We start from the raw sequence: 13972 nt of genomic DNA, 5'->3' as shown, positions 1-13972 counted from the left end.
ACAAAATAGCACCCATTAGTTAGCCACCACTTACCACACACACATTTCATTTCCGCAAGACTGCTGTGCCATCACACACACATTACTGTACCCCTTCATCACCATTCTGTGCCTCCTTATGATCACACTACGCCCTCCATGCTGCTTTGGCCCCTTCACACTCTGCCATACTGCTTTGGCCCCTCTTCACACTCTGCCATGCTGCGTTGGCCCCCCTTCACACTCTTCACACTCTGTCATACTGCTTTGGCCCCCCTTCACACTCTGCCATGCTGCCTTTGTCCCATCTTCACACCCTACCATGTTGCCTTAGTCCCTTTCACTTTCTGCCATGCTGTCTGTGCTCCCCCTTCACTCTCTCCCATGCTGTCTGTGCTCCCCCTTCACTCTCTGCCATGCTCTCTGTCCTCCCCCTTCACTCTCTGCTATGTTGTTGTCACGGGCACTAGGAGTCTTTACCCAGGGATCACCAGGTGATAGGCTTACCAGAGCAGTATAGGTGGTAATATGGTACTCTGGTAGCAGGGTGATCACGGAACAGGAAATAGCAGATGATGAGATGCTCAGGAAAGTCTATGACTAGCAGCACTGGCAATATGGAGGTAGTAATACACGAGGAACTGTATGGACAAAGGACACGTGAAGGTAGTCAGTGGTCTGCGGTAGCAAGTTGTACCACTGCTATAGTGAGGAGGAATGTCCAACAGAAACGAGGAGGTGATGAGAGTCAGCGGTCTGCGGATAGCAAGTTGTACCGCTGTCTGAGTGAAGGAATGGAATCCAAGTGGAGGTATCCGGGGAGTCAGTGGTCTGCGTTAGCAAGTTGTACCACTGCTATGTGAGAGGATACTGGAACAGGTGAAACTGTAAACAGGAGTCAGTGGTCTGCCACTAGCAAGTGGTACTACTGAATATATATGTGAGGAGGTGCACGGGGAGAGACTGCAACACAATATATACACGGGCACCTTGACTTTGATCCACAGTAATATGCACAATATAAATGTATAAATGACTGAACAACACTGCCAATATAGAAAGTCTCTTGAAGCAATCCGGCATGAGATAACACAGTCAATGATGGCAGTAGAGTCAGCAGATAGTACACTCCAGAGGAGAACCAACACAGTCAATGATGGCAATAGACTCAGCGGATAGTACACTCCAGAGGAGAACCAACACAGTCCAGCAAGGTATGCAATACACAGCACAGTCAATGGGAAGTATGCATACCGTGGTTCAGGAGAAGGCAGTCGGACAGGAGTGCAGAGATACCTGAAGGGCAGGAGGCCAGCAGGATACAAGTCCCTGGATGGGTGAAGCAGGGGTCTAGCAGGTGCAGCGCACAGGTAGGTAGACCAGCAGGGAACACAGGAAGGCGTGGAGAGCGGATCAGCAGTAGATGGATGAGTAGCGCTGAGAAGTAACAGCAGCGGATCTCTGCGGGAACACGGAGGTAACCAATAGCAACCAGCAGGTGCAGTAACGATGGGACACCGGAGCAGAGTTGAACTGGAACAGATGATCACGGAGAGTAGCGGGTAGCAATAGTGGCAGCAGACTCAAGGAAACACGGTAGAGTTGACAAGGACTGAAGACTGAAGCGCACAGAGGCAGCGGATAGGAATCAGTTAAACAGTCGCGATGAAACACAGACGGGTTGCAGGTTGAAGACTGTAGTGCACGGAGGCAGCGGATAGGAATCAGCTAGCAGTCACGATGATGAAACACAGACGAGTTGCAGGTTGAAGACTGTAGTGCACGGAGGCAGCGGGTAGGAATCAACCAAACAGTCACGATGATGAAACGCAGACGAGTTGCAGGTTGAAGCCTGTAGTGCACGGAGGCAGCGGATAGGAATCAGCTGGCAGTCACAATCATGAACAGGTGAGTGGATGTGGTTGAAGCCTGTAATGCACGGAGGCAGCGGATAGGCATCAGCTAACAGTCCCAATGATACATGGTAGAGTTGAAGTGATTAGAAGACTGTAGTGCACGGAGGCAGCGGATAGGAATCAGCTCACAGTCACGATGATACAGTAGATGGTAGAAGTGGTATGGGAACCACAGCAGCAGAAGTGGTTTGGAAACCACAGAGGTAGAAGTGGTTTGGAAACCACAGGAATCAGCAGGGCTGAATAAACAAGGAAACACAGGAACACCTTCAGAGACTCATGGGGAATGAGACTCCAAGATCAGGCAATGTGGTGATGACCACAGGTGCTTAATATAGGGAGGTTGCCTGATCTGCCAATTAAGTTAAAGGAACATACACTGGAGGTATAGAAAGGGCTGCGCATGCGCAGTCCCTCAGGATGGAGGACGGCCACGGTTCCTAAATGTCCGGGAAGAAGCACTCACAGTCCGGTGAGTGACAGTACCCCCCCTTTTAAAGGTGGGCACAGAACGCCTGGAACCGGGCTTGTCCGGATTTTTGGAATAAAACTTCTTCAGAAGGGCAGGAGCATTAAGATCTTCAGCTTTGATCCATGAACGCTCTTCAGGACCAAAGCCCTTCCAATGAACGAGGAAACGGAGGACTCCTCGCGAAATTTTTGCATCCAATACCTCAGTAATCTCGAAATCCTCCTCCTGATGAACTTGAACTGGCTGCGGTGCTGAGGAAGGAGTCGAGAAACGGTTGATGATGAGAGGTTTGAGCAAGGACACATGGAAGGCATTGGAAATCCGAAGATTCTTAGGAAGAAGAAGTTTAACACATACTGGATTGATAACTTGAATGATCCTATATGGACCAATAAAACGAGGGGCGAATTTCATAGATGGAACCTTCAAACGAATATTTTTGGTAGATAACCAGACACGATCTCCAATTTTTAGTGGTGGAATAGCCCGCCTCTTCTTATCTGCGAAAGACTTATATTTGTTAGATGTCTTCTTTAAACAGGTTTTGACCTGAGACCAGATATTTTTGAAGGTCTGACAAGCAGTCTCCACCGCAGGAACTTGGGTGGGCGGGAGGGCAGGAAATTCCGGAAAAGACGGATGGTGACCGTAGACCACAAAGAATGGAGTTTTGGATGATGACTCATGGTACATGTTGTTATGGGCGAATTCAGCCCAAGGGAGCAATTCTACCCAGTTGTCTTGGTTGGCTGAAGAGAACATCCTAATAAAAGTCTCAAGATCTTGATTGACTCGTTCCGTTTGTCCGTTAGATTGCGGATGGTAAGACGATGAGAGTGCTAATCGTATGCCCAAGGTTTTACAAAGGGCCCGCCAGAATCTGGAAACGAATTGTACTCCTCTATCTGACACAATCTCAGACGGACATCCATGGATGCGGAAGATTTCTTTAATGAAATGTTCAGCCAGAGTAGACGAGGAAGGTAAACCGGACAGAGGGACGAAATGAGCCATCTTCGAAAATCTGTCTACCACTACCCAAATAGTATTGTGATTCTTACTTGGTGGCAAATCAGTAACAAAATCCATACTAATATGGGTCCAAGGCTTGGACGGAATGGGTAGTGGTCGCAGCAACCCTGCTGGAGTTCTGCGGGAGGATTTGAACTGAGAACATAAATCACAGGAAGCAATAAACTCTTTGACGTCTCTCCTCATTGAAGGCCACCAGTAACTACGAGAGAGAATCTCAAAGGTCTTATGTTCACCGGCGTGTCCAGAAAAACGAGAGGCATGGAACCACGAAAGGATTTTCCTCCTCAGAGTAGGAGGCACGAGGGTCTTCCCAAATGGTAGCATTTTGGTGGATGAAGCAGCCAGAGAAATACATTTGGGGTCTAGAATAGCATGGTTGGGAACCTCTTCTACATCAGAGGACGTCACAAAAGCTCGAGATAGAGCGTCAGCTTTCTTGTTCTTAGCAGCTGGTTTGAAGGTTATAATTAATTCAAAACGGGAAAAGAAAAGAGACCATCTTGCTTGACGAGGGTTCAAGCATTGAGCAGATTGCAAATATGACAAGTTCTTATGATCCGTGAAGATCGTCACCGGATGGCGAGCTCCTTCCAACAAGTATCTCCATTCCTCTAATGCAGCTTTGATGGCCAGCAACTCCTTGTCCCCGATAGTATAGTTTTTCTCTGCGGGCAGAAGACCCCGAGAGTAGAAGGCACAAGGATGTAATTTTTGTTGCTCCGAGCGTTGGGAGAGAATAGCTCCTAAGCCCACATTAGAGGCATCTACTTCTAGGAAGAAGGGGAGTGTCACATCAGGTTGTCGCAGAATGGGAGCAGACGAGAAGGACTCTTTGAGGATTTGAAAGGCTTGGAGAGCCTCGGATGACCATTGCTTAGTATTAGCCCCTTTCCGAGTTAAGGCCACAATGGGAGATGCAATGGATGAGAAGTCTTGAATGAAGCGTCTATAGTAATTGGCAAAACCTAAAAAACGCTGGATGGCACGAAGAGTAGTTGGCTGAGGCCAATGTAGTACAGCATTTACTTTGTCTGGATCCATCTTCAGGCCAACTCCGGAAACTATATACCCCAAGAATGGAATCTGGGGTAACTCGAATGAACATTTTTCCAATTTACAGAACAATGAGTTTTTCCGTAGTCTGGAGAGGACCTCTGCCACATGTTGGTGATGAGAAGGCAGGTCCTGTGAGAAGATCAATATGTCGTCCAGGTAGACAACGACACATACATATAATAAGTCCCGAAAGATCTCATTGATGAAACCCTGGAAAACCGCGGGGGCATTACACAGCCCGAAGGGCATTACTAAATATTCGTAATGCCCATCTCTGGTGTTAAACGCGGTCTTCCATTCGTCACCGGAACGGATTCTAATTAAATTGTAGGCACCACGAAGATCCAACTTAGTAAATATCCGAGCTCCCTTGATGCGATCAAATAGCTCAGTGATCAGCGGAATGGGATACCGATTCTTGATAGTAATGGCGTTGAGTCCACGAAAATCTATACAAGGGCGTAATGATCCATCCTTCTTTTTGACGAAGAAGAACCCAGCTCCAGCGGGAGAGGTGGAAGGTCGAATGAACCCACGCTGGAGATTCTCCTGTATGTACTCAGATGTGGCTTGAGTTTCAGGTAACGAGAGAGGATAGACCCGACCCCTGGGAGGAGTCTTGCCAGGTAGAAGGTCGATCGGACAATCCCAAGAACGATGAGGAGGAAGACGTTCAGACTGAGCTTTATCAAACACATCGGCAAATGAAGCATACTGAGGAGGGAGTCCCGGGGAGGAAGATGAGATGGAAGATTGCTGTACTTTAAGAGGAATAACTTGAGAGAGACAACGATGGTGACATTCAGGCCCCCAAGACGTAACTTGAGGGGTGCGCCAGTCAATCTGGGGAGAGTGACATTGAAGCCATGGAAGGCCTAAGACAATCGGACTTGTCGTAACAGGAAGAATTAAAAACGAAATTTCTTCATGGTGTAGTACACCAATCTGAAGGGTTACTGGAGACGTACTCTGGGTGATGAGACCATTGATGAGACGTGATCCATCTATAGCCGTCACAGTAATGGGTGTTTTTAAAGTGATCACTGGTAGGGACCATTGATTCACTAGTGATTTAGAAATGAAATTTCCTGCTGCTCCGGAATCAATCAATGCCTGTGACTCAAAGGATTTGGTAGCAAAGGAAATCGTAACATCGAAAGCGCAGACTTTAGATTTCATAGACAATGGAGAGGACTCCAGGGACCCTAACTTCACCTCTCCAGAACTAGTTAGGGCCTGGCATTTCCCGATTTCTTAGGGCAAGAACTGAGCATATGTGTGGAATCAGCACAATAGATACAGAGTCTATTCTTTACTCTTCGTTTCCTCTCTTCTAAAGATAATTTGGAACGTCCTATCTCCATGGGAATCACAGAAGGTGAAACTGGACGAAATTGAGGGTTTAAACGAAGAGGTGCTTTAGCAGAAGTTGTTTTCTCAGATTCTCTTTCACGAAATCTCATGTCTACACGATGGCAAAGAGAGATCAAATCTTCTAGTGACGAAGGAAGCTCTTGGGTAGTCAGTGCATCTTTAATTTTATCGGAGAGCCCCTGCCAGAAGGCGGCAACTAATGCTTCAGTGTTCCACTGAAGTTCAGAGGCTAAGATCCTAAATTGAATGACATACTGTCCTACTGTATGGGAGCCTTGTCGCAAACGAAGAATGCTGGAAGCAGCGGAGGTCACACGACCTGGTTCATCGAACACACTTCGGAACGTGGAAATGAATTTGGCACTATCTTGTAGAATTGGATCGTTTCTTTCCCACAGAGGGGAGGCCCAAGCCAGGGCTTGTCCAGAAAACAATGAGATAAGATAGGCCACTCTGGAACGATGGGTAGAAAAATTTTGAGGTTGGAGTTCAAAATGGACTGAACATTGGTTAAGGAAACCTCTACAAGTCTTGGGGTCCCCGTCATATTTTGACGGAGTAGGCAGGTGAAGCGTAGGAGCTGTAGACACCTGGGATGGCACTGGGGAAACGGAGGAAAGCACAGGAGCTTCAATACTAGCTGTAACAGTCTGTCCAGATGTTCCTTGGGAGGTTAACGATTGGTAACATTGAAGTAACAGCTGTTGGCGAGCATCCTGTTGCTCCACACGGCTGACCAGATGCTGCAGCATCTCTTTAGCAGTAGGTTCCGTATCTGGGTCTGTCATGGCCTGATCTTACTGTCACGGGCACTAGGAGTCTTTACCCAGGGATCACCAGGTGATAGGCTTACCAGAGCAGTATAGGTGGTAATATGGTACTCTGGTAGCAGGGTGATCACGGAACAGGAAATAGCAGATGATGAGATGCTCAGGAAAGTCTATGACTAGCAGCACTGGCAATATGGAGGTAGTAATACACGAGGAACTGTATGGACAAAGGACACGTGAAGGTAGTCAGTGGTCTGCGGTAGCAAGTTGTACCACTGCTATAGTGAGGAGGAATGTCCAACAGAAACGAGGAGGTGATGAGAGTCAGCGGTCTGCGGATAGCAAGTTGTACCGCTGTCTGAGTGAAGGAATGGAATCCAAGTGGAGGTATCCGGGGAGTCAGTGGTCTGCGTTAGCAAGTTGTACCACTGCTATGTGAGAGGATACTGGAACAGGTGAAACTGTAAACAGGAGTCAGTGGTCTGCCACTAGCAAGTGGTACTACTGAATATATATGTGAGGAGGTGCACGGGGAGAGACTGCAACACAATATATACACGGGCACCTTGACTTTGATCCACAGTAATATGCACAATATAAATGTATAAATGACTGAACAACACTGCCAATATAGAAAGTCTCTTGAAGCAATCCGGCATGAGATAACACAGTCAATGATGGCAGTAGAGTCAGCAGATAGTACACTCCAGAGGAGAACCAACACAGTCAATGATGGCAATAGACTCAGCGGATAGTACACTCCAGAGGAGAACCAACACAGTCCAGCAAGGTATGCAATACACAGCACAGTCAATGGGAAGTATGCATACCGTGGTTCAGGAGAAGGCAGTCGGACAGGAGTGCAGAGATACCTGAAGGGCAGGAGGCCAGCAGGATACAAGTCCCTGGATGGGTGAAGCAGGGGTCTAGCAGGTGCAGCGCACAGGTAGGTAGACCAGCAGGGAACACAGGAAGGCGTGGAGAGCGGATCAGCAGTAGATGGATGAGTAGCGCTGAGAAGTAACAGCAGCGGATCTCTGCGGGAACACGGAGGTAACCAATAGCAACCAGCAGGTGCAGTAACGATGGGACACCGGAGCAGAGTTGAACTGGAACAGATGATCACGGAGAGTAGCGGGTAGCAATAGTGGCAGCAGACTCAAGGAAACACGGTAGAGTTGACAAGGACTGAAGACTGAAGCGCACAGAGGCAGCGGATAGGAATCAGTTAAACAGTCGCGATGAAACACAGACGGGTTGCAGGTTGAAGACTGTAGTGCACGGAGGCAGCGGATAGGAATCAGCTAGCAGTCACGATGATGAAACACAGACGAGTTGCAGGTTGAAGACTGTAGTGCACGGAGGCAGCGGGTAGGAATCAACCAAACAGTCACGATGATGAAACGCAGACGAGTTGCAGGTTGAAGCCTGTAGTGCACGGAGGCAGCGGATAGGAATCAGCTGGCAGTCACAATCATGAACAGGTGAGTGGATGTGGTTGAAGCCTGTAATGCACGGAGGCAGCGGATAGGCATCAGCTAACAGTCCCAATGATACATGGTAGAGTTGAAGTGATTAGAAGACTGTAGTGCACGGAGGCAGCGGATAGGAATCAGCTCACAGTCACGATGATACAGTAGATGGTAGAAGTGGTATGGGAACCACAGCAGCAGAAGTGGTTTGGAAACCACAGAGGTAGAAGTGGTTTGGAAACCACAGGAATCAGCAGGGCTGAATAAACAAGGAAACACAGGAACACCTTCAGAGACTCATGGGGAATGAGACTCCAAGATCAGGCAATGTGGTGATGACCACAGGTGCTTAATATAGGGAGGTTGCCTGATCTGCCAATTAAGTTAAAGGAACATACACTGGAGGTATAGAAAGGGCTGCGCATGCGCAGTCCCTCAGGATGGAGGACGGCCACGGTTCCTAAATGTCCGGGAAGAAGCACTCACAGTCCGGTGAGTGACAGTTGTCTGTGTTCCCTCTTTACTCTGCCTTTACTCCCCCTTACTTCCGTTCCTTCACTTACCTTTTCTATCGGCTTCTTTCTTCTTTTCTGTCTTCTAACGTCTTGCCGACTGCTCTCTGCGTCGCTCCACACTGTACGTCGGGTGTGAAGACGTCACGCCCGACGTTCAGCGCGAACGGAGCAGAGAGGAGGGGCACCGGTTCCGTGGTCACGTGAGTACTTTTTTTTATTTTTTTTATTTTTTTTTAGTTACCCGCTCCCCCCACCAACGAAGAGGGGAGCAATCAGGGACGGGGCCTACCGAGGGATACCCCGGCCCCCAGTCCGACCCTGTTCACATAGGTACTACATACCAAAGCTTCTCACAAGAAAAGGATTGATAAAATATTGAGGTAATTAAGTAACATAATGGGGTAACACGTTACTGGGATTTAAACTGTACACACTTCTGAGAGTCGATAAGTTACATTTTATAATATCTTGGCTGGTAAACTATTGTAATATAATCTATGTAAGGATTATGTGTACCGTATATTTGATCTCTGAGTTATCTTTGTGGTGTAAAATATTTTGTCCCCTATGTTTGTGTCTCTGATAACTGAGAGAAAGAATGAATGGATGTGTCACGAACATGCTCCCAGCTTTCGTGACTTTGGGGTGTTTGCTGTATGAAGTTACACACGATTACAGCCCGCAGTCACTCTCTAACTATCACAGAGGTTGTAGATATATTGACTCGCCCCCCGCACAGTGCTCTCACACCTCCACACATTTCAGGTTTGCCACCACCTATTGAATAGGGGCAATAGGACCCAATATACTGTCCCCCACTGGCATACAAGGCTTCTGGCTACCCACAGGCTAGCAAGGCCCACACCAGCAAACAAAGGGTTAACTCTTCACACCTCCAGACTGTTGCACAAATGTAAATGCAAGCACACACTAGGCTTGTAAGTCAAATGTATTAACAAATCACACACCGGCATTCACAGGGTTAATTTGGTCGAGCTATATTCTTCTTAACAGGCTAAAGGATTTGTTAGAGTATCAAGGACACCACTTGCTAAATTTATAGATTAATATACAAAGTTACAGGGCATTCAGGTATAAAAAAACAATTAATAAACAATTGGCATAACATACACAAGCAAAGCAGTTTAAATAAAAGGGGTTACATTCAGAGTATAACTTTTTTTAAGCAAAATGAAATTGGACGGTCTTCACAGGGGCAGTGTTAATTCTAATAGGGGGGCAGGGATGTCCCTTGGGTGTCACTATAGTTTGCTCACAAATTTTACCAAAGTTTTGACCTTTGGGTAATTCTTCACTCATATATCCCAGGGACATAACTCCCCCTTTCATAAACCGGTCATAATCTCCCACACATTTAAATACCAAACATGATGGAATTATGACAATGTGACATACCTTTCCCATAAGATATGTGATTATAGCTGTTCCCGGATATCGCCAGTACTTGTCAGTCACAACCCTGGTGTGATATCTGCTCCTCAATATGGAGTAGCACCCAGATTTCCCGTAGAGCTGAATGTGCTCACAGGTACTTGGATGACCCCAGGTCTTAAATTCGGTGTAGTAAAAGTTTATCTATGGTGGTAGTAGCGCAGGTGGAACAGGAGGTAGTAGCCAAAATAAAGAAGCGGCTGGTCAGAAGCAGGCCGGGATCAGGGGTCCGAAGCAAGCAGAGTAGTCAGGGTCAGGCCAAAGGGTCAGGGTCACAAGCGAAACAGCAAAATCCAGAATTCAGGCAGAGATCAGGGCTAGAGGCAAACAGGCAAGGTCCAAGTACAGACAAGGGTCACAACAGGAGGTCAATCAAAAGTCAGGAGACAAATGAGCAGGCCAGCAACAACACAGGTAGGAGGCTAAGCCCTCCCTGCCTTATATACAGACATAGACCAACGAGAAGCAAGAGGGCTGGATAAAATATAAGCTCCAGGACTTGCCTAATTAATTCATACAGCCCTCCTTCTAATGCCCAGGAGGCTGTACAACTAAAAACTATATAGAATGCACAAGCGCCCGGCTACCTGTTTGCTGGGATGCGGCGCTATTACAGAAAGCATCCCGGCCATTGCCTAGGTGATGGCTTGGACGCGACACCGTAAGTGAAGTCATGGCGATGACCGGGACACAGGCCAGTAGAGGACAGGGAGTCGTGATAGCTTGAGGCACTGCTGCGGCTCATAACAATAACAGGAGACTTTAATTCGGTTGTAAACCAAAGCTGGATAGGTCTGGTACCACTACTGCTATCAGACCGGCTGACTCTGGTTGTTTCTCTGGATTTGCGCAACTTCCAGGTGTGGTTTGGGGGACCTGTGGTGATTGCTGAACCCCACAGATATAACGTATTTCTTTAACTGTAGTGTGCCCAGTTCGTTTTCTAGAATAGACTATGTACTTGTTGCTGATTTATTGATGCCTTAGTCCTTCATGTAGACATAGTTAACATTGTCATTTCGGATCACACAACGGTCTCACTAACCCTACAACTACCATACTTAGGCTGGAAGACCCAACATTGGAGATTCCCTTCGTATCTGCATGACTCATTAGCATTTCCAACAACACTTGAGGCACAAATGTGCTGAATATTTAGATGATAACATTGATCACTGGGATGACCCCATACTCTTTTGGGAAGCCTCTAAGGCAGTCATGCGCGGCCATATCATAGCATATGTTTCCAACCAATGCCCAAGGTTTTGCAGAGTTTGGATCTCCTTGAAGGGATTAAGATTGGCAGCGAAGAATTAAAACTGACGGCCTTCGCTGATGATCTACAGCTCTATCCTGGAAATATTCCTTCAACCCCTAATGGCCTGAATAACTGAGTTTGGCTCTGTTTCAGGCTTTACAGTTAACTTTGAAAAATCAGCAGCTATGTATTTGCATAGTGGCATTACTAGACCATCTTGGGTGCACAATGTTCCTATTCTTTGGGCGAGGTCTGCTATACCATACCTTGGTGTCCAACTCCCGAAGGATATCCATTCTCTCTATCATCTTAATATTTCTAAGGTGTTTGCTGCATCTGAGCATGAGATGATAGGTTGGGGGCATCTGAGTCTCTCCTATGGAGGCTGAATTAACTTGATAAAAATTATTATATTTCGTAGGCTTCTATACCCCCTCCAGATGTTACCCCTACTCTTGATAAAATCGGACTCTGTCAAAACTGACGCAATCTTCCGCAGTTTTATCTGGAATTCTAAAAATCCAAGAATTGGCTTTGTGAAATTACAGCAACCAAGACATAGAGGCGATTGTAATCTACCGAATGTTAGTCAAGTGGCCCAATTACAACACCTTCGAGACTGGCTACATAACACTACTATCTATACTTGCGCCACACTGGACCAGAGTTTTCTTCCTGACCTCAGTCTCCGGGCTTTCATTCATGTACATGATTAGGAACTACCTGAATCTACACTACACAATCCACTACTTTTAACTACTAAATCGTCATGCTTCAATGCACCTCCCACTTCTCCGTAACCCAGATTTCCAGGACAGCATGGCTTCCTATCCCTTCTCTATGTGGGAGAGCCTGGGCATAATACGTCCACTGATTGATAAGATAGCCCGGAAACCCATGGCTCATGCTCAGGCTTCCTCCATATATCCTTCTCTCTGTCCTTACCGTCTGGCATTCTTTTAATGCCAACACTATAATTTTGACACTAATTTTCTCCACTTGACTGGGATAATCCATTAGACGCAGTCTTATCGAAACCTGTCCCAACACACCAGGCCATCTCACAACACAACCCCTATTACACTGCTGGTTCGATTATGATAAATCTAAAACAGATCTCTCTCAGTGGCAAGAGTGATTTCCCAATATGATCCCAGATGTCCTTATAAAGCCTCTGGCTAAACAAACACACACTTTGCCAGCTGTGACCTATACAGAAATCTTTTTGAATATCTATCATAGGGCCTACGTCTCCCCCTGACATTTTCAAATTTTCTGTCAAATACTCACCTCTGTCCAAAATGTGGCTCTCCTCGAGTGGATTTGGTGCATTGCTTTTGGGATTGCTCCCCCATTAAATGCTTTTGGACCCAGATCTGGAGGTTCTCAATAACTCATTTGGTGAACTGCATTCCCCTGGCCCAGGAAAAGGCGATTTTTGGGATATTGCTGGTAGGGCCATCTTAACAACATTATGGGCCCCCGGGCAAAGCAGTGCACTGGGGCCCCTAGATATAGATATAGATATAGATATATAGATAGATACAGATATAGATATATAGAGATAGAGATAGAGATAGATAGATGTACTTGCTCAGTGACCCTTGAAGGGGTTTTTTTTGCAGGTTTTTTTCTTTTGCAGGATTATTTATTCTCATTAAGAGCCGTGCCTATGGGGCCCCTTTGCCCGTGGGGCCCCCGGGCAGCTGCCCATCGTGCCCAATGGAAAAGATGGCCCTGATTGCTGGTAGGATGTAGGGTGAGCAGGGGATGCAGGGCCGGATTAACCCGAGGTCTAACTGGGCTATAGCCCAGGGGCCTCGGGCATCCAGGGGGCCCTTCAAAGTCCACAGCAGCATTATTGATCGGTCCGGGGGCGGGGGCGCCCCCAGCCCGATCAATGCTGCTGAGCACAGTCAGTCCAGTCCTCCGTCCCGGGCGCTCAGTACTCTGCTTACTGAGGAGATCTCGCGAGTGAACTCTCGCGAGATCTCCTCAGTAAGGAGCTTACAGTGCGCCGGGGACAGAGGACTGGACTGACAGGTAAGCGCTTTGGGGGGGGGGGGCCCTCACGGGGTACGGGGGCGGCGGGCGGCTCATAATGAGGGCCTCACGGAGGAATGGAGGCGCCCTTAGCCCAGGGGCCTCCATTCCCTTAATCCGGCCCTGAGGGGACGTGGGAAATTATCACTTGCCATCTCAGCTGCAGTCAGAAAGAGCATATTCTGGGTGTGGGCCCAGATGCTCCTCCTGTGTTTTAATTTTTTCGACAAAAGCTTTATCATATTCTCCACGTGGATTGAATTGAAACTTCCTTACAAAAGAATTCTAGAGTTAAATATTTTTTTGATACCTGGGAGAGCTTGATAAACCTTCTTCCCCGAGACCTCTGTATACAAATTTGGAGGAGCTTCCATCAAACAGCATAGTATGAGCTACAGATGTGTGCTAGTGATCCTCCAATTGCATTGTCCCCATCTCACTATCTATGCCATATTCAGGAGGGGAATGCCTGTGCCTCTGTCTGTGATATTTAATATTTGCCAGATGCCTTAGCCATCTGGATGTGACAGTTGGCTCTCCCAGATGATTTTGTTACTTGTTGATTGCCTAAACATCAGGCGCCTTCTTGTTTTTCTTTATATAACATGTTTGTATGCTTGTGACAATACT

Source organism: Mixophyes fleayi, chromosome 6 (genome assembly GCF_038048845.1).
Source record: "Mixophyes fleayi isolate aMixFle1 chromosome 6, aMixFle1.hap1, whole genome shotgun sequence".
Lineage (NCBI taxonomy): Eukaryota > Metazoa > Chordata > Amphibia > Anura > Limnodynastidae > Mixophyes > Mixophyes fleayi.
Note: the sequence above shows the minus strand (reverse complement) of the source record.